The sequence below is a fragment of the Protopterus annectens genome, chromosome 1.part1 (genome assembly GCF_019279795.1).
Source record: "Protopterus annectens isolate FY-2018-M chromosome 1.part1, PAN1.0, whole genome shotgun sequence".
Lineage (NCBI taxonomy): Eukaryota > Metazoa > Chordata > Ceratodontiformes > Protopteridae > Protopterus > Protopterus annectens.
Window position 1 is genome coordinate 777,324,767 of NC_056726.1, and position 23,227 is coordinate 777,347,993.

Here is a 23,227-nt window from a genome sequence, read left to right on the forward strand (position 1 = left end):
AGAACATATTTTACATTTCTTCACAGATATATGTATAGATACAATTATTGTATTCTAGAAGTATACCACTTGTATGTAGGAATATGTTTAACTGTCTTCAGAGATGTATAAATAGATACGAACAGAATACAACATCGCTAGTTAAGAATTAATATACAGAGGTTAGGCAGTATTAGGTGATACTTGGTAGAATCATTGTATCACTGCAAATGTAGTGGATTAGCCTGGGGAGTCACATGGGCATAGCCAGTTGTTAAAGTAGTGGGTTTTGAGTAGTTTTTTTAAATTGTGGAGCAGAACCTGTAGAAGGTATGTGTTTTGAAAGTGAGTTCCAGACTTTTGCTATGGAACAGGCAAAAAGAGATTTGCCAGCCTCATTCCTATGTTTGATGACATTTATGTGATTTTGATTTGTTGACCTTAAGGCTCGGGTGGTGGTGTAGGGTTGTATTAGGTCTTGTAAAATTGGGATTTTATCTGGGAGGTAATATAGTCTGTGGGCTTTGGAGAGTTGAGTGGTAAGAAGTAATTGAGGCAGCTCAAGCCAGTTGAGCTGTTTGAGGGAAAGACAGTGCTGGGCTCTATTAGAGGCACCTGTGGCAAATTTGGCAATCTTGTTATAGCAAGATGCCATGTTGTTTTGTTCACTGTGGCGAAGATTAGTCAGGATTGGGGAGGCATACAGTATGGTGGATAATAGGTGGGTTCTGGCAATAGTGGCTTTGGTATAATTGGTCATGAATTGCTTATTCCTATACAAGAGATCTAGCTTTTTGTAAACTTTTTTGATTGTTTGGGCTATGTGTATATCAAATTTGAGTTTGTTATCGATTACTACTCCTAGGAGTTTAGTGTATGCTGTTGGGGTGATTGCGGTATTGTCCTTGGAGTTAATAATGAAGTCATTGAGTGCAGGGATCTACCTGGGCTGAAGAGAATTAGTTTTGTTTTTTTGGGATTGAGTAAAAGTTTTATGGTAGAAAACCATGCTTCAGCCAGAGTGAAGCTGTGTTGTGTTATTGTTTGTAGCTTGCTTAGGGTAGGGGCAGCACAAATGATAGTAGTGTCATCAGCATATTGCACTACAGAGGCAGAAGAAGAGGAAGCAGCTATCTGATTTGTAAATATGGAGAAATAGTAAGGGACCAAGAATGGAGCCTTGAGGGACTTCTATAGATACAGGTAGAAGGGAGGAGAGTTGTTCCTGCCATAGAACTGCTTGCTCTTGGCTTGATAAATAGCTGCTGAACCATGATATAGTGAGGGAGTTTAGGTTGAGGGTAGATAGACTTTTGAGATGCATACTGGGGTTGACCATGTCAAAGGCCATGGATAAGTCTAAGAAAACAGAGGATAAAAAAGTCCGTTGTTTCTGTGGGTGTTGACTATGTTAGTATAGGATAATAGGGTTGTTGTGGTACTATGGGAGGGACAAAATCCATGTTGTAATGCTGATATAAGGTTATTTTCTAGAAGGTGTTGCATTAGTTGTGTATGTACTACTCTTTCAAGTATTTTTGATAGGGGTGATAAAATTGCAGTTGGTCGGTAGTTGGTGAGCTCAAGAGAGTTTCCACCTTTGTGGAGTGGAATAATATGGGATATTTTCCAGAGTTTAGGTACTTTAGATTCAAATATGGATCTGTTAATGAGGATAGACACAGGGTAAGATATGGCATTAGCTGATAGTTGAAGGAAATCAGCGGGAAGTTTATCAGCAGCCAGTGTGGTAAGTTTCAGTTTCTTGAGAAGTTTAGTAATGAGTTGTGTGGGTGCTGGGGGGAAGGAGAAGCTGGGGGAGGTTGTTGTGTAATAGGGGTAGTAGGGGTTGGTGAAGGAGTGAGAATGGTGGTGCTATTTAGGGTGTTGAATAAGGCTTGGACTGTTTTGGTGAAGAAGTTGTTAAATTGGGTAGGGATGTCCTCAGTGTCGGTTGGTACTATGGGTGTGGGAGTGCTGGTTTTACCTGGGTGCAGTAATTTATTTATTGAGGACAAGAATTTCTGAGGGTTATGTGTGTGCTTGTCTTGCAAGGTTTTATAATAATTGGTTTTATCAAGTTTTATAAGTTTTTTGGTCTTGTTCCAGAGTGTTAAGAAGATTTGTTTTGTGGTGGTGGCTTTAAGTTTATGAAACTGAGCCCAGGCTCTATCTCTATCTTTCATTGTGGTTCTGGTTTCTTTTGTTAGCCAAGGGGCATAGTTAGTTTTAACTCTGATGGTACAGGCTTGTGCATGATGGTTTAGGATTTTGAGAAAGGTTAAGTTAAAGTAGTCTACTGCCTCATCTAGGGGTAGGTGTTTAAGGGAGACCAGTCACAGTGTTTTAGTTCGTTGTTTAGGTCCTTGGTTTTGAAGTTTTTTTTTTTGTTGTGAACTATTCTGAGGATGGGTTAGTTATAGTGTTGGAATTTATTTCTAAAAAGGTAGGTTGGTTGGTGGTCACTTAAATTGTCAAGTAGGCAGCCTGCCTGGTTTGCCAAGGTGTGGTCAGACAGAAGTATCCAATCTAAGATGGATTGTTGTTTGGTTTTCTTATCAACTCTTGTGGGGGTATCTATGACTTGGGTAAACCCATGTAGGTTAATGTGGGTAGAGGGATTGTATTTGGTACAGTCAGACCAGTCAATATTAAAATCCCCTAGGAGTATGGTCTCATGAGGATGGAAGATAGTCATCCAGTGTAGCAGGTTCTCCATAGTGTCAGTATTGTTTCCTGGGGGGATATAGGCACCTGCTATGACTATGTGTTTGCTAGAGTTTAGTTTTAATTTAGCAAGAATGAGTTCTATGTCATTGACATCTTGGGAGTTGTAGTTAGGCTGTTGTACTGTGAGATTATTTTGAAACAGAATGGCTACACCTCCTCCTTTTTTCCCTTGCCTATCCTTCCTCATAATATTGTAACCAGGGGGTGTTATCTCATTATCATGGTGTTCTGGTCTAAACCAAGTTTCTGTAAGTATGGCTAAATCTGGTTTGTATAATGCAGATGGTGCATGGAGGTCCTGCACTTTGTTGATATACTTTGTACATTAATGTTTAAGAGCAGAAGAGAGGAGGTTGATCTGTTATAAAGAGGGTTTGGTTGGGTTAGGTCTGGGTGGAGTGAAGTAATAGGTACTGGATTGGGGTTTATGTCTCCACAGCAAGAGAGTTTTAGAGTTAGGTATAGATAGAGCTTAAGTAGTTTTTGTAGTATTTAATTTTGTTTCTAGGATAAGTAGGGGTTAATTTTGTTTGTTGGCTTATAATTAACATAGGGGTGGAGTTGGGTTGGGGTAAGGTCAAATGGAGATATAGGGAAGTGTGTTAGCTTTAGTGTATTGGCTGTGGTTTCTGTTTGCCACTGAGTTGGTTCGGTGAGATGAAGTTGTATGTGGTAGGATGTAAGGATGGATAACCAGAGAAGAACCAAAGTAGTTAATGTATAGAAAGCTTCCTTTAAGTGTAGGAGAGCCATTGTATTAGTTTGTTTCTTCTCCTTTTATGTTACTTTTTGCAGTGGGAGAGCAGTGGTTAGTGATAGTAGGAGGTATTGAGTGGGTGGTAGAGGAGCAGTTAATGCTCTTAGTGAAAAAAGTGTGGTGTGGTATGTGTGAGTGAAGACTGAGGGTGTGATTAGATTGAGAGATTAGATGTGTGAGTTGGGGAGGGAGTGGCTAGCAGCTATAACTGTAATTGAAATGGGGGTGGGTGGGAATGGGGGTAGGGCATGGGAGTGGAGTGAGCATAGTAGCACTGTCCTAGAGGAACAACAGCAGCAGCTATGAAAAACAATCAGCTAGGAGAGAGCTATGGCTTGGAGTACACTGAATAGCAATTTACTTTCGTGGAAAAGCTATTCTACACCTAACTCTCTGGCATTTACCTTCCTCAGAAAGAGATGTTATGCCTAAAATCTTTGAGGAGGGAATTCTAAAATCTATGAGGATGGAAGAGTACAGAATATCTGGGGCTAGACTATGGAGTAAGCTGGAAAAGCCCTGGCAGGACAGGGGGGCACACGGTCTAAGGTAGTAAAGGGTCCGAGTGAGCAAGGTGGATGGTGGAAGGACAGGCAAGAGGAGGAGGTAGAGGTAAGAGGGGTGTATGCAGTGGAGGATAGGAGGGAAAGAAGAGAGCTAGGTTAGAGAAGTTCAGTAGAGGGTAGGAAGATAGGTGACTAGGCTAAAGGCCAAATAACATATGTTAGTGGGGTGGGGGTTCACAGCAATGTTATGCAGCTGACCAGGAGCAGTACTCAGTGGGCATAATAAGAGGGCAATACAGTCAGGAGTATGCATTATTAATAACTGAACATATGTTCAAATACTGTTTCTGTAGAGGGATTCCTCCAATTGAGCAGTATTCTGTATAGGGCTGTTCTTCTGGAGTTGGCTGGGGTACTACAAGCCTGATTGTTATAGGTGTCAGGGACCTGTAAAAAGACAGAGAAGAGACCCAGGCTAGAGTAGGACAGCAGAGAGAAGTGGGGAGTGATATTAAATAGTCAGGAGTATAAGTCAGGGTTTAAAGGCAGTAGATAGAGTTAGGAGGTGTAAGGAAGAGACAGAAAATGGAAGTATTTCACAGTAGGAATGAATATTTGGAGGAGTAGTTGAGGAGAGTCAGAGGGAGTTACTTGGCTGTACAGTGATAGACTGGAGGCAGACAGGAGGTAGAAGGAGTAGAGAAATGAAGTGACAGCAGGATAGGGATATTAGTATTTCAACAATGTTGTTAAAACATAAAACAAAAACAGATATCAGCATGGTACACCATGTTAGCACTACACAAGTCTTCGATTTAGAAGAGTCTTAATGGGTGTCTGTTACTAAGACAGGAATTGCCACATACATCTATTGGTTAAATGCAATATACTTTCACTGATAAGACAGGATATAACACATACATCTATTGGGTAAATGCAATATACATTCACTAATAACACACAGCACATTAGGTTATATGCAGTATACAATCTATAGTAACACATCCAAATAAATCAAAATAACCTGATTAGTGTATCCTGCATGTTTTGATAATACATTCAAAGTGATCTTCTTTTTAAACTTTCTTTAAGATGTTCCCTAATAAGTGTGCATAGTGGATGCTTCGTTTTATCAATATAAAATCTAACACTGTATTGAAATGTGATTAAGTGGGACCAACAAAACATTTATTTCTATGTGTGCTCATATATGTGGAAAAACTAAAATGTCACTAACAGGTACAACGCATCAGTTTCAGTGTGTATATCGAGCAATAGCTGTTTCCTTGGAAACTGTAGCAGCCACTTTAACTCTATAAATTTAGTATAAATGAATGGTTTACTGATGAGTTGTCACATTTGGAATACAGCTATGCAAATCTCTCAGTGTGACTTGTCAAACTTGCAAGCCCCAATCAATTAAATCTGTATTTATTCATCCCATTGGTGAGTTTCAAAACCTGGCTTGGAAGATGGTTATACTGCAAGTCTCAAATGAAGGACCAGGCTTGAAAAGTAAGTTAAAGCATTTAACTGCACCATAATATTGTGCATTGTTTTGTTCTGTGAAGATCTACAGATGGACAAACATAACCAGCAGACAAAGTTTTGTCCTGATAAAAATACAATGAAATTTTTTTTTTGTTCAGGTAGCAAGACACACTCCACTGTATGTGGAAAACTTTGTTCCCTCACAACCCCTTACTAACTCCATAATTACACAAACATAAAATGTAAAAAAAAAAGTGAGTCAGTACTGGTGCTCTAATAAAATAGTACCAGAAAAATTACAGTTGCCAAGGTGCATATCATCTTGTTGTGAGTTACACGTTGCACTCTCATCCGTTTTACATTCACTCAAAGTTTGGGAAGCCATTTGGGGTTCAGCTATAAATCCTATCAAATAAAGTGCTCCCATCATAATAAGCTAAGCTACACTAAAACATGATGTAAAAGCAAAGTATTATTTTGTACCATGTACTTTGTTCTTGTAAAACAGTAGTGCAGTTCTAATTGACTACACAGAAGGGATGCCAGCATCTATCTCTCAACTGTCCAGATTTTCACAGAATATCTGGATTTTTGCTTCTCATTTTTCATTTGTTTGTAGTTTTCTGGTAAAGTATTGAGAATTGAAGTCACTGAGTAATGACATACATTTGAGTTTCAGGTATCACATTCTTCAAAAAAAAAACAATAATGCAAATCGTATTATTCTAGCTGTGTTCTAAGTTTATAAGAGTAATATTTAAAATCTGTCACTGATTTTGGGCCTTTGTCCTCCCATTATATTTAGCTTTGCCCAGATTTCTTGCACTTAGAGAATGCAAGGTATGTGCCAGTCATATGTTACATACTTATCTGTATGATTTGCCTGAATCCCCTCTCTGAAGCCAAAGAAAGAACCCCATTCCTTCAGTTAACAGTATATGAGTAGTATGGTTTCTGTCATCCACTGTCTCTCCATCAGACTCAGAACATTCAAAACCAGAAGTCCATATTTACAAGTTTCATTTATAAACATCTTGAATATTTCTTCTACATCTCATATAATCTGAAACTAATTATCTCATTACCTGAGGCTTCTCATGTTACATCTAACACCCACTCACTTGGTACCTTTTGCCTTCAGCTTTGTAGTGAAATGATCATGATGCTTTTTGCTTAAGTCAGTATACACTCCTAATTCTGTGGTGATCTAACAATCATAAGAAGTTATTACCATTCAAAGACTGCTTGGCACAATCAGGAGACACCGTAAAAAAGCTCAGTTTTGCACTCCTAGGCTCATATTGCTGCTCCAGTTTAACTCGTATGTAGAAAATGCATACAACTCTCAAAAGTTTGCTCCTGCAATTTATTAATCATTTTCAACTGCTGGCCTGCTATAGCTGTAAAAATGTTTAAAAATGTATAAATTTATATTGCAGGCTTTAGGTGAATCACTTTCGTCATAGTCTGGCCTCAGTGCATCATAACGTTTTTGAGAAGTACTCAGAAAAAAAGAGTACACACCTGAATATAAACAAAATGCCTATCTTATTTACTGAGTTTAATAATTTGCCTCATATATATATATATATATATATATATATATATATATATATATGTGTGTGTGTGTGTGTGTGTGTGTGTGTGTGTTTTGCTGCTTTGAGCATCAGTCCTCCTGGTTTAACACCTATCTGGGGATTTCAATCATATCACATCTTATTGTGCTCATTTCAGGCTGCTGAGTCAGGTAGTCTCTTGTTCTCTTGTTTTTTTCTGAACATGCTCAAGGGCCACTGACTTCTAAAATTAGGACCAATCATTGGTAAAATTAAGGAATTCACTGCATCTGGCATTTCAGATTAGGTCATTCATTCAGCAAAACTTGAGTTTCTTCTGCCAGTTTCCATTATTGAATGTTCTCTGTTTAAAATCATCTTTTCAATCTGATGACATAAAAACACACAAATATCTGCTTTTAGTCTGTTTGTATAAATTACAAAAATGATAATGGAATCACTATGTTGACTGGAAACTATGGTAATAATCATCAATATGACACCTAAATTTCAGTTACTGAAAAAGGAATTTCATAATATTAGTAACCTTAAACCAGTATGGCCTTGTCCATGATGAAACAGTTTGGTACAATCCAAATTCAGGCTCCATGTTTGTTGCCAAACTGTGAGGCTGGACACAGTGAGTACAAACATGATGTCTGGTCAAACATCTCACATTCCTCTGGCTACAATTCATGTGAGCTGAGTAAACCTAGTGCAGTTTTATTATTTTACAGCAGCTTTAAACTGAAAGGCTCAAATGAGTCAGAGACACATAATATGCCATTGCATGACCCACCATATTGATCTTCAGATATAAAATTATTTTCCTCCTGAGATTAATTCATATTATTAAACATTTTAAAAAGACTGTTTATCGCAACACCAGCAACCACTAAAATATCTATTTATTGTTATTGAATCTCTTACACTAAATAAAAATGCAGAAACCAAGAACTATTAGATGGATGTGAAAATAAAGCGCATGAGTATACATTCACTTTGATGGGTATTTTTTTCTGTGTTAAGTCCTATCACTGTGTACCCATATGGTTATTTGGAATTCATAGCAAAATAACACGTTTTACTGCTGAAACAGCAAATTAGTCTGGGAGATCATTATGTTTGACTATAACATATGAGAGGCTCAGACAACTTTATTTGTTCAAAAAGTGATACCAAATAAATTCCGGTCAGCAACAAATCGAAATCCAAGAACAAACTCCAGCCAGAAACCATGTAGAAACAGTCACCTTATTAGATTGACATAGACTAAGTGCTCTTCCTTAATATTTGAACCTGAAGAAATATTAGTGAAGATGCTTGTTTTATGTAAATCTAATAAAGTGACTGCCTCTTCATGGTTCCTGACTAGAATTTTTTTCTGCTTTCTACAAAGTGCAAATGCTTCATTTAAATATGTACTAATTGTCACAATGGCTGTATTTCATGCCTCCATTCTCACATTTACCACGACCAAAAGTGTCTACAGTTGCAAATCATCTTAACTGCAAGTGTAAAGTATACATGAGACAATAATATGGAAAACCCTGTTACAAAACCATGTAGGATTTGTTAGTTGATTGTTTCTCAACACGAGCAGTGGGGAGGGAGGTATAACATCCTTAGCACCCCCTCTAAAGCTACTTGTGCTAAGACTTTTAACCTTCTATCTGTTACTTAGTAAAAGTCATTTTTCTTGCTTACACTAGCTCATTATCCTTCTCATATCTGTCTGTTATCCTGTCTTGTCTGCACTTAACTAGAACCACTAGTTATATTAGTCAGTTAGCCTGCATTGTCTATCACCTATCTCTGCCTGCATATGTTCTCAGTCTGCTCTCTTCTGTGGCCAGCCTACATACACTTGGCACTTTGAGACAGTGCAGCAACTGCTTCACGCTTAGCAGTAAACCATTGTTGACAACCAACATTAATGCATTCTGTGAGAGATGTAAATATTTATTCAAGATAGAGACTAATCTCATTCTCACTCATACAAGCACACATAAATACACACACACAAACACTCCCTAACATGCTGAGATTACTTAGGTCTCCTAGACACCAGGAGACCTCAGCCACCTTGTCCTAGTAACATATATACACTCTCACCATCTATATACCTCTATCACTTACACATACCACCTCCAGTTGTCTCCAAGGCTGTAAACTTAAACACTTAAGTTCCACAGACTCCAACCTACACCATCCCACCCCATTTAATGTCCTAGATATTGGTGACTCCACAGTTAGTCACACTGACTCTATCCTCACTAGGGTGAATAAGAACAGGGTGATGGTAAGCCATCTCTCTGGTACCAGGATTCATGATATGACAAGGGCCTTTGGCTCCTATATCCTGATCACTGTGAATATGACCTGGTGGTTGATCATATACAGGTGATCAATCTTCGGCCTTCTGTGCTGAGGGAGATGAAGTGATGGAACCTGCTATGCATGTTTTTTGAGGTAGGGAAAACACAAGTCTTGAGCAACATTCTGTCATCTCCATGAATGATCCCTCAGTTCAAAAACCAAATAATTAGCTTAACAGTACGATGAATAATTGGTGTCATTGGGGGTGGGTCCAGTTTGTGATGACATGGGAAGTGATGGTTAACACATAATAAGCTGGTTATGATTGCCAACCTGATCATAATTCTTTGTAGTGCATGGAGCTTGATGTGCTCCATGTACTTCTAGTAACAAAACAAAACTGCTAAGTGTTTTGTCAGCTTTCAAAGCCATAAAGCACTTAGCGATTGCTATCAGAAAGACCATGTAACACACTCTCTTATGTTGCAAAAAGTCAGGGGCACACTACCTGCACAGATAGCAGGCAAAAATAAATATTTTTTTTATTCTGACTGCTGTTTGATGGATTTAACTATTTAGAAGATACCAGATCATAACAACTGAAGCAGTTGGTGCATACCATTTGTTAAGATTAGGTCTTGTGCTACAGAAATGCTTAACTAATTCCTTTTGCCACATATTAGAGCATAATCTCCACACTCTAAGGACTGCAAGTCTGTTTAGTGGCACCCTCTTAAAATGTTGGCATTCCTTATGCCGAGTGCTGAAACACCAAAAAAAAATCTTGAAAATGCAGGAAGAGAATGAATATTTAGCATTGTTCTTCTCCTCTAAACTTGTTTTTGAATGGGAGCAACCTCCCCACACCTCTTTAACTTAACTATACCAACAATGAGCTCATCATACCTCAGAGAAAATGGAATACTCTGAAAAATGGTCATCGCTGACTTGGTATATGTTGTGTCTTTCGACTTTTCCCAGTTAGGGGTCGCCACAGTGGATCTCTGGTCCGCTAATGATTGGTAGTTGATTTTTACATGCCGAGTTACCAGCCCTGATGCACAACCTTCAATGAAGGTACGCCCATTCACGCATGTCTCCACGCAGAAGACGGTCTAGCTGAGAATCAAACCGGACATATATACTAATCTGATTTTTTCAGCCATTCTTTCTCCATATTTCAACACGTGCTGATGTAGGTCTCAACATTTCAAACGGTCGCCATGTTCAGCACCTCCAAGATTTCATCAATGTCTACTGTCTTGGATGAATTGCCAAACGTGCCACTAGAGGTTCTAATGCCTTAACCTTGTCATTACTAACATAGCTGTATCTGCACCCACACCCTCTGCTGCACCTAACTACCTACAGCTACTACAAACCCATACTCTTCTCATTTAAAACACATAGCACCCCCTTCAAACCCCACAGGCATTATGGATTTCTAAAAGAAAAAAATGAAACTGTTACTGCTCTAAGGCTACCCAGAAAAGTTCAGAAGATACCCTGTTTATTCCTGTTACCACAACTGCCATTTATAGCTTCATTTTGTACTCTCATCTAAATGGCTGCATTGAGAAGTCCATCCCTAACTTCTCCAGATACAACAAGAAAATTAAGAGCTGACTCTTATAGAGGAACTCTTGCTTTAACAAATTGTACAATAAAAGGTACAAACTGTTTACTATCTGTAATAAGGCTCCATTCCTATATCAGAAACAATCCTTGTTAGCAATAACCCACAAGTGCACCCCTTAAAAGCATAAATGGCTGAATATAAGCTTTGGATTACTGCCTCCACTGAAAACAATTATAACTGGAGCTTAGAAGCAATGCCCAGCAGTGCTCCAAGCTTATTTATATTAATACTATGTAGTCTAGTCCCGAGTTAATAACCCATATCCTAGCAGGCAACTTTGGCTCCAGCTTTTTGTTTCCCTCATTCTCCAGACATCTTCCTTACAAAATCCCTGTGAGTCAGATCCTGTCAGCCTTGTCCAAAAGCGAGATTACTGTATCCATGGGTCCTGATAATATGCCAGGTTGTCTTCTTATCAGCACCAACTACAGCCTGTTGAAGACTCTCCTAAATCTTTTTAATCTTAGCCTTTCTACAGTATTTGTCCTTGATGTCTGGAAAGGTGCCATAGTGATAACACTGCATGGATATTAGGCTTTGGCATAATGGTTATAGTGGTTACCTCACAGACACAAGGTACTGCATTTGATTCTCACCCTCGAAAATGAAATTAGCTACGCTCAAAATGGCCCATAGGGGCAGATAGTCTAGTACTTACCTATGAACCTACATGTAAAAGGCAGCCTTATAACCAATCCAGGCAACCAGAGATATTATATGCAAGGTTATGGATCATATCATACTCAGGTTTATTAACATAGACATAGGTCATCACTTGGCCTTTGACTTTAATACATTTACCTGTATCAAAGGCAGAGCCTGTCTCCTAAACCTGGTTAACGTCTTTGAAATGGTCACTGAAGCCATTGACAATGGCTATTCCATGTGTACCACCTATCTTGACTGGCAAAAGCCTGCCATGCAAGTTCCCATGCTGGTATTAATGATAGGATAATACATCTCAACACAATTCCTTATTTTATCCACTGGATAGCCAAGTGGCTCTCTGGTAGAACTCATTTAGTAAAGGTAGATTATGTTTCTTCCAAATGTAAGAATGCCACTAGCTGTTTCTCACAGAGTTCAATATCAAGTCCTCTCTGTTGTTGTTGTCTGCTTTTTTGATGACCAGACCCAGATTCAAGGCTTATGGCTAACTAAGTTTACTAATGATTGCAAACTGCAAGCAGTTGCCTGCTGTCCTATGTGCACTCAAATACTCCAAGAGGGGCTTGATTATGCCAATGTCTGGTGCACCAACCATGATCTAAAAGTAACTGGTAATATATATATATATATATATATATATATATATATATATATCTCCTCTAAATTTACACAGTTTTCAGAGATCTGGGAACCTGTGCCAACACCACACTGTACCAGCATGTCTCCACCATAGTTTGCAAATCATTCTATTTAACCCAGCTAACTTCCATATCATATATTCTAGATTGAATCATAGTTCCACTGTACTCATCTATCAGGTCCTTAATTGAATATAATGCCTTCTTTTGAATGTGTCTCTTTGAGCTTCTTGCCAGACTTGAGAAAACTGTGGACAAGCTTCTTCTACATGTCAAAGTAATATCCAAGTCACTTCCAAGGTCACTGTCAGTGATGGGATGGGTTTCATAATTCACCCCAGGGATAGCTTGTGTGCCCCTCCTTGAAAAGGTAGTAAGAAAAACTGAATTATAGCAAACTCAAGCATTTGGGTACACTGACTTATTTAGCCAGGTTTCCATACAGACTAGTGTTTGCCTATGAATTTACAAACCAATGGTTAATTTGAAAGAACAATCCAAACTGTAAAAGAGTTCATAAAAAATGTATCCTGGATGATATGGAAGATGATGTTCTGCATTGTTACAGCTTCAAAATATTCTTCTGCAACCATGGAGTTGTTACCTGCTTACATTTTGATAACTGACACACTACACTCTACTAACATATTGATGTTGCTACAACTACAATAGATGCCATACTTGCCCACTACATAAAAAGTTAACTATGATAATATGACACAAAATGAAACAATCTTTCAGCTAAGAGGCACTGTGAGGATAGCAGATCCACTGGGCAAAAATAGTAAGCATTAGTAAGCCACTGTACTATGAGCAACTGAGTTGACATTCATACATTATTGAAACACTAGAAGGTGTTCTGTTAAGGTGGATTAGATGCCTTTCATATAAAATAGCCCAAACATGACTTCATGATCACAAAAAGGTATTCTAAGAAGGGGAATAAGAAAGAAGAGAACAAAATAAATACACTCTGTTATAAAGAGAAAAAGACAAAAAATAACGTGTTGTGTAGCTCTCACCGACCCGCCCAGAATAAGGCCCTACGGGGACTTCAGTGTCATGTTTATTAAGGTGCTTCTTATTGAAACACCACATTCAGAATTAAAACAGCATAGCATAAGTCAAACAATGACAGCACAGCGGTGCAACAGGTAGTGTTGCTGTCTCACACCAAGAGGTTCTCTGGTTCGATTCACGTGGCGCCTTCTGTGCAGAGTCTGCATGTCCCCCTCTATGTTTGTGTGGATTTTCTCAAGATACTCCGGTTTTCTCCCACGTTCCAAAGACATGCAATCAATGGATTGGACACTCTAAATTGGCGATAGGTATGAGTGTACATATGTGTGTGACATGTAAGAATAATTGCAACAATACTTGCCACCCTTTGGTGTGAACACTGGCTCTAGATGATTGGCACTTTTAAAAAGTGACATCCCGACCCTATGTGCAAAAATGGGAAAAGGGTTTAAGCATGGACAAATGAAATAAATAAGTAAATTCAGCAGATCGTGTACAAGAAGCCTTCAAAACAGCAAGTTAGGTATAATAACTCTGAATCAGCAAATCCTGAATAATGCTGATGAATGAGATGAATCCTCACTTTCAAATGTAGTTTAGGGAGATAGGACTAACAACTAACAGAACTATGCCACTTTTGAGCACTCCATAAGATCTTGTAGAAGTAGGTTCCACAGGTGTGGACTCAGAAAAACAAAAGAATAAGAGCCTAATGTTTTGAAATGCACCCATGTAACCACCAATGACGCCTGTAAGGCAGAGAGCAAAGCCTGAGGAGGGTAATATGACGCAATGAGCTCTTTGAAATAAGAGGTACTGCAGGCATTCAAGGATAAATAATTATATAACTGACAAGTCAGAAAATGACTGGATAGACAAACCACAAGAGTCAAAGTGTAAATTAACGCATTTCGTTCAATTTTAATCCACCTTGAACTTCATTAGAATATCAAACAACATCTGAAAGCTGTTTAAAAACGGTCTCAAAACAACCATGTGACTCTGTCATCCAATAGATAAATATATTTCATCTCTCTTAATTAATTCCAGTGTTTGAAAAAATAAAACTATATATTATTGTCCAAATGAAAATAAAACTCATATCAACAATAACAACAAACAATGATAACTAAAATAACTATAGTAATAACCATAATAACAACAGTGACACTTAGTCACTGTCAAGGTCTTTGCGCTTGTAAAAAACATTTGATGTTGATCACATCATTTAAACTAGGGGACTCATCAGCTTTGAGCAAAATCTGCCACAAAGCTTCTTTACACTCCAATTTAATTTTGAAATTTCCAGAAAACTGTTCATCATTTACCTTTTCTAAAACAGAAAATCTAAACTTCTTAAAGTCTACACAAGATGCTGCATGCCTCGCTAAAGCATTAGAAGTATCACACTTCTTAATGGCTGAAATATGTTCGTAAATACGTTTATTAAGGGTCCTGATAGTTTTTCCTACATAAAAATGTTCACGTGTCACATATCCCAATGTACACCACATTTTGTGTCTTACAAGTGTAGTAACCCTTGCAGCTAATAGTCTTGTGTAGATGTTTCAGAAAAATGATGTTACTCCCAGAAATATATCTGTATTGTCTACAATGGTTACATGGAAATGTACCATAGTTGGAACCTTCATAACTAGCAATAGTGTCACTGTTGTTATTATGGTTATTACTATAGTTATTTTAGTTATCATTGTTTGTTGTTATTGTTGATATGAGTTTTATTTTCATTTGGACAATAATATATAGTTTTATTTTTTCAAACACTGGAATTAATTAAGAGAGATGAAATATATTTATCTATTGGATGACAGAGTCACATGGTTGTTTGAGACCGTTTTTAAACAGCTTTCAGATGTTGTTTGATATTCTGATGAAGTTCAAGGTGGATTAAAATTGAACGAAACGCGTTAATTTACACTTTGGCTCTTGTGGTTTGTCTATCCAGTCATTTTCTGACTTGTCAGTTATCTAGTTTTCGTGTGGTGTGTCGTTTTAAGTAAATAAATAATTATATATACAATGTGAAAGAAGAGGGGAACCAATGCGTTCTGTGTAATATATTAGTAACAAGAAATACCAGTAAATAGCCTAGCTGCATTGTTCTACAGAAGCTGAAAATGGCCAGTTTCAATGTCAATCAGTTCAAAGTAATTGTAAAAGGTGAGAAGATAAAAGAGGAAGAAGTACTATCAGGAGGTCAGCCTAAGGAATAAGGTGTTTGATCCTGGAAATGTTGTATAGGTGGAAAAAGGAAGCCCTAATTGTAGCTCATGCCTGGTCACAAAATACCAGCTGGCCATCCAGGCCATGCCTAAATTATGTACTTTGTTGACAAACTCTAGTTTGTTATTGCCACTGAAGATATAATTAGAAGAGCATTACAATACATGAACAGCTCCCCTGTATCAGTTTTGCTGTTGTTGAGCTTCTGTTGATTATGACTATGGTTTCCAAGACATTATCACGGGTACACATGTCCATGATATCACCCTATGGGTAAGACAGGCATCAACATAACGGGGGTATGCCAAGCCTCTATAATCAAATTTCACAAGAAAAGCATGAACACCTTGAAAAGAGGAGGACCCATGATCAATCCTTGTGGTACTCCACACTCCATTGGGGTGTGGGGAGATGGAGGTGTTCAAACATGAATTAATCCCCCTAACCCATGGCCTGAGAAGTAAGAAGTAAACCAGTCAAGAACCATAAATGAAATGTTACAGTAAGACCTTAAACATTTAGTCAAGATGACATGATCAACAACGTCACCTGCTGCAGAGAGAGCTAGCAGCACCAAAAACTATTGCGGGTTCCTAGCTATTCGGAGATCATTGTGAGAAGTATTAGTGTTATGGTGAGAATAAGATCCAGATGAATCAGTGACAAAACCAAAAAAAAAAACAAAATAATGAGGGACAAAAGCTCAAAATCAGAAACAGATTTTAAGTCTGACTGTTTTACTTCAAAAGTTTCTATAATAACAGTTTTTGCATTGGCATACAGTAGCCCATTTTTCCAACTCAGTTCACATACATGCATGCTAGTCCATGCTTAAACTGAGCAGATGATGAGGGCAAATTACTTTTATCCACAAACAGCCCTTACCCTACCCAGAAGTTATAGCCATTTTGCTTTGTAAACCTTTTCCTCTGATTCTGATAAAAATAAACATCTAAATCTCTTAGTGTAACAATTAAGGACAAAGTAAAAATAATGAGGGAAAAATATTGCTGTTATTTGCTTCGTTGCTGGATTAATAGTTTTTGCATTGGAATGCATTTTCTGATAGGCATGAAGTCAGAAACTCAAATGTCCATTATTATTTAGGACTGCAATTCTCAATGCTTAGCTAGAAAACCACAAATTTTGCATGCAGCAGACAAAAATATATGTCAAAATTAGAGACTAAAATTAGGGATACTTTGCAAAACCAGTGACAGTTAAGAAACTTTGAAACAAGCTCTAATTAAGTAAAAAAAAAAATCACATTTTTTTTCTCCTGCCATAGCAAAAAACATATGCCAAGCCCCACGACTCTGAATCTATTGTTTAAACTTCAGGGGCTTCTCAGCATTCTCTGGTGATCCAATCAGCTACACGAGTGGGTGGGTATAGGCAGGACAACATTACTGGTTTTCCAGGACTGCTCATCACTCAGATGCTGAGTACACATGTACTGCCTGCAGACCTGGGAAACATGGAAGCAGAGCCATGACTAGAGTGGGGCAAACGGGGAGGCTTACCTGGGTGCAAGTTAAGGGGCATGATCAATAGGTTACAGTGTTGCAAGAGTGCAGAACCGGAATTAATTTCTGAAAGTGGGAGAATATTACAGCTTCAGAAATGAATGCTGATACTGTCTTTGTATTTATGGCTGAAGCAGTAAAACACTCCATGTGAGGTAAAATTATCTGTAGCAAGTTTCAGAGGAAGAAACCCTCCATAAAAGCTTTCAGCTGTGAAAGCTGGAGAACTGGGTGTATCCCATTGCCAGATTATCTGGGAAAAAAAACAGACAGTGAGTGGCTGACCATGTCCCCTCCTAGAACTATGTGTATTGGGTGGTGACCTGAATAGACCCTATTTTAATCTGCCATTGTCTGTCACCCTCCAGTGTTATGCTTCTATGAACTTTATATATAAACCAACTCCTGCATTCCCTAGATGTGGCACATTCGAGTACAACCAAGGATTAATAATTTGCCATGTTTTTGCTGTTATGTAAGAAAAAGCAGTGCAATTCACTTGGCATAACACCCTGCTACACAACATCTATGTGCCTTAGCACATTGTCATGTCTGCTACACAACATCTATGTGCCTTAGCACATTGTCACGTCTGCTACACAACATCTATGTGCCTTAGCACATTGTCACGTCTGCTACACAACATCTATGTGCCTTAGCACATTGTCACGTCTGCTACACAACATCTATGTGCCTTATGACATTGTCACACATCTGCTACCCAACATCTATGTGCCTTATCACATTGTCACGTCTGCTACACAATGCTTTTTATTTGTTGTATTTTGTATTACTTTATTGCCTTTTTCTATTTTGTATACTGTGATTTGTTTTCTTTACACTGTGTTTTACGTGTATTCTGCTTTTAACTGCATATTAAAACTTGAAAAAGACTACAGCTCTGTCTCTTGTGAGTTAGACAGAAATCTTTCCCACCCTCTCACCTGGTTAGTATTGTTTTCTTAAACACCACTGTCCTTCTAGTTGCCTGCCCCTTATGTTAATCTGACCATATATCTCACTTCCTCTCTGCTTTTACTGGCTGATGTGAGTAAGCACAAAATTATCATTTTGTGAAATCACTCCCCTTCAACTATTTAAATTTATTGGCCATCCTACTGCATTCCTTAGTACCAGAATGCAAAAGTGACCACCCCCTTTCAATCTATCTTGCTGTTTTAAAAATAGTGACTCTCCACTAAAACTTAACTTTTTAGGCAGGTAACACTTAAGTTACCTATTTTCACATCTAACTCCTCTAGTACCCAGTGCAGTGTTTAGGATAAACCTTTTTTTTTTCATCTTACCTTTAAGCATCTATTGCAAGACCACCAGTTATTGGAGAGCCCACATTCTGCCTCTCAGTAGTCATCTTGGGATTAGTGCTTGTGTTTTTCTCCTGGTAAGAGAAGGAGTGCAGTTACATTATTTCCTGGTGAATGCTGATCACCGGAAAGCTTAATAACTGCTTTCTAGGAGACAGCTTGTAATCTGTGCTTATATTCTGATCCCGGTGAGAGTAGGAGCAGAGTGCACTGATTCCTGACTCTTTCTGGTTGGAGAGTGAGTGTCTGTGCTTAATGTACCTGATTGGTCTGGTTGCTATTCGAGGCATCTACCAGAAAAAGTCTACAAGCCTGCAGACCCTTGCATCATCTGGGACAAGACTGTGGATCACCAAACAGGCTGTGGCCTGCTTCTCTTCTTGGAATTTGTGCTAACCTTTTGCTTCTGGTGAGCGAAGAAGCAAAGGAGTATTGTATCCCACCAGAGTGAAGCTGTGCTGAGACCAGCATTAGTAGTAGCCAGGCAGTAGCCATTCGTGTGACTCCCCTCTTTTTATCATTCTTGACAAGCTAATTCTTCATTTTTCAGTAAGTACTGAAAACACACATAAATACATGAAAACACACATAAATACATGAAAACATACTCGGACGCTCTAAATAAAAATCTGCAAAACCAACAGAGACCTCCAAAGCAAACATCCAAGCAACCTCCACCCCCAACACAAACCATGAAACACATACTTCACAAAACCAGTGTGCCATGCAATCACAGCCCTTAAGGTAAAATAACATACCCAAAATACTAGTAATAGGTGACTCTATAGTCAGGCACACTGACGTCCCACTCACTAGGCTGAATAAGGAGAAGGTTACTGTTAGCTGCCTGTCGGGTGCCAGGATCTGCCACATAACACAAGCACTCAGGTCACTCCAGAACAAGTACAAATATGACTTTGTCATTGTCCATGTTCATGTGAATGACCTGAGCCGCACCTCCCTGGACTACATGAAAAGAGACATGGAAGAGCTCTCTGATCACGTAGCCCAGGCTGGTATGACCCTGGCCTGAGTAGCATCCTGCCCTCACCAAGAATGATATCACATATAAAGAAAACATTCTCAATTTCAATAATTGGCTAAGTTTCTGGTGTCATTCAAAGGGGATTCAGTGTCTGTCCTCCTGGGATGACATGCTCGACAAGCCACGCTGCTTCGCTAGAGACGGCTTGCACCTCTCACCCTTAGGCTTTCGAATACTGGCCAAGGCTGTTGCCACTCTCATAGTGCCTTTTTTAGGCAAGGCTCAAAAGACAAACCCACCACCATAAATAGCACAAGCAACAAAAAACTGAGGGTAATGCTACTCAATGCCAGAAGTCTAAACCTCAAAATGCACGCACTCGAGGCACTCCTCAGTATGGAGAAAATCGATATATGTGCAGTAACAGAAACCTGGTTTAAGGCTCCAGAGATCACCCCAGCCCTACCAGGCTACAACTCATACCATACATTTTGGCCACAGAACCCAAACCAAAATACAAAAGGCGGGGGCGTATCCATATTCATCAAGGATACCCTCACCTCCAGGTTAGTGGCACAGCACAATGCTTCAGAGATCATCCACGTGCAACTAACAACAAGCAAAACTGCAATTCAAATTGTAGCTTGCTACAGATCACCCACCATGTCCCAGGACCCCCATTCCGCATTTTTGGAAACACTGAGAAACATAAAGGTCCTACCAAACACCCTAATATTGGGTGATTTCAATTACCCAAACATTAACTTGGAGAACTACTCAAGTACTAACGTCCTTGTCCAACATTTCCTAGAATTTATAAACTCAAACTCCCTGGTGCAACTGGTCAACACTCCCATCAGAGGTGGCAACATATTGGCCCTGGTCATCACCAACATGGGTGACTGGTGTTCCACACTGGAGGTCAACCCCTCGCTGGTTAGATCTGACCATAAACAAATCACTTTGGATATCCACATTCCGCCTCCACCCCGGGACAAGAAAACCACCATGAAAAACTTTTCAAAAGCAAACTTTACGTTACTTAAGACTGAGGTGGAAAGTTTCAAAGCCTCCTTGCTGAAGGATAACGCTGTCCAAGCTGCAAAATCCTTTACTAATGCATTCTATGGGCACCTACAAGAATGCATGGCTTGTGCCATCCCAAGCAAAACCAAGACTCACTCCTCCAAGAAAAGGAAACCAGTCTGGTGGACTCCTGCCATAAACAAGCTATACAATTTAATAAAAATAATGGAAGCTTACAGGTAACTGTAACACTTCATAGGAGCAATAAGAAGTTACTACCTCTCAAAATTTAAAAAGTGAGTAGTATTTATAACCCCCACTACATCCGGGTTATTAATATGTTTGAGAATATAGCAGACTCAAGGAAGTTTATGAGACTTATAGTCAAAATCAGAAAAGCGTCGCTTACAAATAATAATTTAAAGCAAACCGTAAATTAAACTTTCTTAATTCCCTATAGGGAAAATGTTGATTTGGAGTTTATGCATAAACTCCCGGATGTAAAAGGAGGGTGTGGTTATTTTTATAAGAGCAGGAAGCATACAATGAAGTATTGCTTAACATGTTGATTGACAAGGAAACCTGCCAGCCGTTTCATTTAATGAGATCCAAGCAGCTTATAGGATAGATTAATTATTGGAAGAATATCTTACAGAAAATAGGATAGAAATTGGGATTTATAATTTTTTAAAACAAAAAGCATCCATCGTATATCCCAATTTTTGGAATCCCTAAAATTCACAAAAATATATTGAAACCTCCCTTCCAGTCCCCATTGTCTCAGCGTAAAAAGTTCACAAGACACATCCCTTGGCTGTCTTTATTGACCAAACATTAAAAAATGTAGTAAAAGAGCAGGAACATTTAGTTCAGGACTCATGGGATTTCTTGGGTAAAATTAAAAAGGAGACTTGGTCTGATACTTGTAAATTGGTCACTATGGACGTCAGGGATCTTTTTACTTGCATTCCCAGGGTTGAAGGATTTGAATATTTTGAGAATGTTGTTTACAAATATTTAGAGGCTCCCACAGATACTAAATTATTATTATTGGAAATGGCAGAAACAGTATTGGACAATAATTTTATAACCTTCTTGGGAAAATATTATAGGCAATTGACTGGAGTAGCTAGTGGGGGGCAGCTTGTGCTCCCCATATATGCAAATCTTGTCCTCCTCTTGGTTTGGGAGGAGAAAATATATTTTTCCCAAGTACATTTAGGAAAAAAGGGCCATTAAAAGGTATACTACCTCCAGGTTTCTGGGACGACATAAGTCCCTTATTTGGGAGGATGATCAAGCGGTGAAAACAAGTTTGGAGGAATTTATGAAATACATTAATGGGACTACTAATAATTTTTTGTCGTTTTACCCATGAAGTTCCAGGACCAGAGTATTAGTTACCTGGATATTATTTTGGCAGTAAAAAGAAGAAGGTTTCAAGTCAAATGTTTTTCGTAAAGAAAACGTGGTGCAATTCTTAATGCCTACTAAACACTATAATAGCCTACACCCATTTCACCAAAAGAGAAGTGTCATCAAAAGACAGGCTGTAAGGATTGCAAGAATGACCTCTGAACGGGATGACTTATTGGATGAGTTTAGATTCTTGATGAAAATATTTTTAGAAAGAGGTTATCCTAGGGAATTAGTTGGTGAAATATTGGATGAGGTTTATACTGGATGGGGTATGAAATATAAGCCCTTGCTAGGACAAAAGTTAACCCACAAAGAATATTCAAATACCAATACTAATGATTTCTCAAAAGCATGTATTATAGAGTATAATGAATTTTCAGATATTTTTACTAGAATTTTAGAGGAAAATTGGTCTATTTTAAAGACCAATAAAGAAATTCATGACATTGTGGGGAATAAACCACTATTGACTTATAAAACTGGCATGAATTTCAAAAGGCTATTTGAGAGAGATAGAAGCAATTTTGATAAAAAGTTGCCAAGAAAGGGGTACAACTCAAGTGTGGCAGTTATGCCTACAATGTAAATACATTAACCAGGCTGAGAGCATAATACTGACCAATGGTCTTAAGAGTAAGGTAACCTCTTGCATAAAGGCAACTGTAATAGTAAGATGCTAGTTTACTTAGCCACCTTGTACTACATGTACCCTCTCCTTCTATGTAGGCAAAACCGAGAGGGCACTAAAGGAGAGAGTGTATGGAGCACATTAATGATATTAAGGTAAAAAAGGAGAGCACAGTGCCCCTCTATAAACATTCTCCGTAAATTGTGTTGGCTTTTACAGATTTTAAGTTTGCCATTCTAGAGTTAAAAATGAAAAATGGATACCAGAGGAGGTGATTTAAAAAACCACTTACTGGTGAAAGAGATCAAGTGGCAGTTGAGACTTAAATCAAACTATATGCCAGGTCTCAACGAATATATCAATATTAAGGCTATATTGATTGATAAAGCTGCTTCAGTTTAAACTTGTTCTCTTAATATAACTATATTCAAATAGAAGATATAATGTTTAATAGTTTAGTAATAAAAATTTTAAAGTATTGTTTTAAAGTATTGATTTATTGACAACTGTGTTTATAATATTAGTATACTATATTTGTAAAAATTGTATATTAATAAGTTATATTTCTCTCAATTTGAAGTTATAAGTGCATTTTCTTTTGTTATTTAACTCTGTAAAAGTTTCAATATTTTAACATGCATATATATTTTCCACATGTCTATACATAACATATATTATATATCTATCAAATTTATATATATATTTGTATAACATTTAACATAATAATTTTACAACATGTATACATATATAATTTTGTATATTTTAATATT